Here is a 4,605-nt window from a genome sequence, read left to right on the forward strand (position 1 = left end):
GCAGAAGTAGCTCAAGCCATTGGGCACCACCCTCACATGTGGGAGGTCCTGGGTTCAGTTCCTGGTGCCTCCTAAAAGAAAAAGAAGACAAGCACACAACAAATGGACATAGAAAGGAGACAGTGAATACAAGCAACAAGGTGGGGGGGAATAAATAAATAAAAATAAACCTAAAAAAGAAAGAAATGCAGGAGCAGATGTCGTTCAAGCAGTTGAGCTCCTGCCTCATGCGAGTTCCCAGGTTCAGTTCCCAGTGCTGCCTGAAAAAAAAAAAAAAAGAACACAAACAAAAAACCAACTCAGGGAAGCCAAAGTGGCTCAGGGGTTGAGCACCAGTTTCCCACATACAAAGTCCAGGGTTCAATTCTTAGCTCCCAGTACCTCAAAAAAAAAAAGAAGAAGATATGCAGGGAAGCAAATGTGGCTCAACTGAGAGAGTGTCCGTCTACCATATGGAGGGTCCAGGGTTCGATCCCCGGGGGCCTCCTGACCTGTGTGGTGAGCTGGCCCATGCATAGCACTGCTGTGTGCAAGGAGTGCCCTGCCACACAAGGGACACCCCTGCATAGGGGTGCCCTGAATGCAAGGAGTAAGCCCTGCAAGGAAGGCCGCCCTGCATGAAAAAAGTGCAACCCACCCAGGGGTGGTGCCCCACACACAGAGAGCTGATGCAACAAGATGACACAACATAAAAGAGATGCAGTTTCCCAGTGCCACCAGATGATGCAAGCAGACGCAGAAGAACACACAGCAAATGGACACAGAGAGCAGACGATGGGAGGGGGGAAATAAATAAAATAAATCTTAAAAAAAAAGATATGCAGAGGGGAGCAAATGTAGTTCAACTGTTTGAGCACCTACTTAAGATGTACAAGGTCCTGGGTTCAATCTCTGGTACTGCCTGAAAAAAAAGATATGCATATTCTAATTGTATATCATTAAAATATCTGTAAGAGTTGTCTCCCTGATTGAGAGGAAATTAATTATCTTTGTGGCTTACCTAAAATGAATTTCTAAATTTTAATTAAAAGTGAAAACAATGTTGGATCCAACTTTAAGGTATTGGGTAATGCATGCCTGGAATCCAGGGACTGGGGGCTCTGAGACCCCAGTTGGAGAAGAATGGATTTGGAGTTTCTAATTGTACAATGACTATAAAATGGGGCTCAGATTGCCTCAGTGTTGCAAGAAAAATTACTTTAGATAATTGCTGCTCCAGAGGCACCCTAGGAAAAAATCTTCCAGTCCAGTATCAGCCCAATGAGCCAAAAATCTATTTATTTGGGGTAGTTAAGCAACTTGATTGTGATAGTAACCCCAATTTGCTTGGATGATAAAACTCTCATTGGACCTTTATATATGTAATGAACTAAAAACAAATAAAATTAATCACTTTATGTAAACTTTAGATATGTTCAATGTGCGGTTCACATTTAAAACATTTGTAAAGCTTAAGATAATTTGGCTTACTAAAGGATCTAATATATTAGCCCCATGATTCTAATTTAAATGTATACTTAAGGGGAGCAGCTGTAACTTAGTGGTTGAGTTCCTGCTTCCCATGTATGAGGTCCAAGGTTCAATCCCCAGTACCTCCTTTAAAAAAATTGTATAACTGAGGTTTTTATTTTCTTTTAACAATTTAATTCAAGCCCCATATAATCCATTCAAAGTGTACAATCAATGGCTTTCAGTATTGTCACAGAGTTGTGCACTATATAATTGCATTTTTAATTTCAGAGTTGTGATTGTTTTAAGGTAAAAGGACTGAAATTACTTTATAAAGTTTGTAAAGAGTATCAAAATGTTTAACATAACTTAAGATTCACCAAAATTTTAACTTTATTAATTTCATTATTCTTCTAAGTATTTGGTTAAGTACCGCTAATTAGAAGCATTAAGTAAAATGAATATATTAAATTTATAAACACCGTTTAAAATACTTAAGTGAAGTTTAATTGTTTAAGTTTGTAAATGACACTAAATATTAGTAAAGGGTCCCTTTAAAAGTGGATGTTAAGTCACTACACTTAGAAATAAAATAATAAAATGTGTAAATTCCCCAAAAGGATTTCTCTTGGCCTTTGAAGGTTTCTATTTGCAAACTCAATAAAGTCAGGTAAAAAATGACAAAGAAGTCACAAAATTTAAGGGTTTTCAAAATTAAAAACTTACACACATTATTAAACAGAAGTGAACTGACAAATACCACTAATTATACCATTCCTAACAACCCAATCCACTATTGCTTTTTTACCTTTTGGTAACTGAATAGGATGTTATATTCAACTTGGTGAGATCCTTGGAAGAAATAGCAGTATCCTTTGTAGTAGAAGACTGCATCCGTTTTAAACTCAATTCCTGAAATGTTTTTGGTAATCATTTTGGGATAACCAGGGTCCATAACTTGTCTTCATTCATCATACCTCCAATACCAGTTATCTACAAAGAAGTGGGTATTACAGTAAAGTGGGTTTAAAACAGCTACATGAATTTTTTTTCACAAAATCAGAGCAACCCAAAGAATGTATGCTCGTGGGGTAGTTTGGCTGCAGTCTTAAATTGTTCTTTAATCAGTTCTTGTTATCTTTAAAAAGAAAAACGTCCTTTTTGTCTTCGGTTTCATAAGCAGGCTGAATACCAGACGGCAAAGTTGGCCATAAGTTAGAAATTAAATTAACACTGATCTTAGATGTCTCAACATCCTCCCACCAGATGAACCGGTCTTTAAATAAAAATATTTTACTTCTGATTGTAGTGACAGCCTCAAACGTCATATTGGGATCACAGGTAGACAATTCTGTGTTGCAGGGCTCTGGCATGGGTTGGTGCTATTCCAGGCCTCCATAGAGGAACTGAGTGTCACGTATGTCATCAGTGGAGAGGTGAAATGTGTTGGGGTCAACATAACTATAAGTGGGAAACACTATGGCCCTTGGGTCATTGGAATGGTCAAGACCCAAGGAATGGCCAGTCTTATGAAGAGCAACAACAAACAAGTTTATCCAGATTTCATCCCCATCAAAATGTGCGTCTCCTCCAATACCAGTTCCAGGTTCAAAAGCATGGGCTAAGACTCCACTTATTCCATCAAAAGGAAAGAAGTCTCCATGAGCTCCTTATGAAAAAATATCATAATGTCAGCCTTGCCTGCATTAATCTTTCTGAATTTCAGGGGGGTCGCATCACTCCATATTTGAAAAGCCTTGTGGATGGCATAGTCAACAACTCCATGCACCAGGTCAGGAGTGGAATTGTTGATTCTCTAGGTGATATAACGTTTCTGCCATACAGCCCTCCCTGGCATTGTCCTGAAATCATGAGTGTCAGGCACCCCACATTGTGGTGTGTGCATCATTGCCATAGTAGATATGTCCAGTTGTCCAGTCACTTTTAACCCCAAGAGCTGCTGCCATTTCCTGGGTTTTATTCTCCATAAGGTTCTCATTGACTCCCATTTTTGTCACTGGAAGTTTTTCCATGTAGAGGTCATAAAAATTTCCCAAGTACCCCTGGGCAAACACAACTTCATTTTCTTCTGCCTTTGCATCTTTGGTTAGGGGACTAGATTTGGTAGCAGTAACTTGCAGGACCAGGATCAGTAGAAGAAACTTCATTCTAAACTTCTTCTGATAGGTTTAGCCCAATTTACTCTGTTCCTTATCAGCCTGTGCCTAGATATTTTTTTTTAACATTTGGATTTAATTCTATGACAATTCTTTTTACATTGCAAGTGTTAGAGTTCAGTTTCTTTAAATTCTGGAACTCAAGGAATATGATATATAGATAGATAGATATGCACTTATTTATCTTTAAGCAATTTGAATAGAGATCTTTTAAGATTTTTTTGTTAATCTTGTATTACCATCCAGAGGTAGCATATATATATACACACATACATATGTGTTTTTTTTTTAACAGACACAAATAGAAAGCTTATAGCTTCAATTAAAAATCTTAAGCCATGAGTCAAACACAAAACCATAGAAACACAGAAATACAAACTTATTAAACTATAATTTCATAGCTTTTCTGCAAATGTCACAGCAGGGGCTTGATTCTTACTTATGGCATGGACATGCTCTGGGAAAAGGGAGTCAGAATGTGCCATTCAACCTGTATACCAATAGGAGGGAGACCAGAGTGGGAGTCGAACCCATGACCAGAGACCAGAGTGAGACTCAAACACACAACCAGAACGTGAGCAATTTAGCAACTGACTCTCATATGCCTTGGACTTGTACCTAGTAAATAACCTGGTTGGATTGAGGTGGGACTCAAATCCATAATCCTAATCAATTATGGCTAAATTGGGACTTGAACCCACAATCCTAACCCAGTAACCAGAGTGGGACTTGAACCCACAACCAGAGACCAGACAGGTTTTGTTTAAGAGTAGGCACCTTGGGGAGTGGATTTGGCTCAAAAAATAATAGGACGTCCGCCTACAACATGGGAGGTCCAAGGTTCAAACCCAGGGCCTCCGTGACCTGTGTGATGAGCTGGCCCATGTGCAGTGCTGATGCGCACAAGGAGTGCAATGCCACGCAGCAGGGTTCCCTGCATAGGGGAGCCCCACGCACAAGGAGTGCGCCCCGTAAGGAG

The 4,605-nt window shown here is 39.3% G+C and overlaps 1 pseudogene; it reads right to left on the reverse strand.

The window, feature by feature from the left end:
- Positions 1-2,242: 2,242 nt before the first annotated feature.
- Positions 2,243-3,617, reverse strand: LOC101428936 (macrophage metalloelastase pseudogene; annotated as a pseudogene).
- Between the last annotated feature and the right edge of the window lie 988 nt (positions 3,618-4,605).

The sequence above is a fragment of the Dasypus novemcinctus genome, chromosome 9 (genome assembly GCF_030445035.2).
Source record: "Dasypus novemcinctus isolate mDasNov1 chromosome 9, mDasNov1.1.hap2, whole genome shotgun sequence".
NCBI classification, from domain to species: domain Eukaryota; kingdom Metazoa; phylum Chordata; class Mammalia; order Cingulata; family Dasypodidae; genus Dasypus; species Dasypus novemcinctus.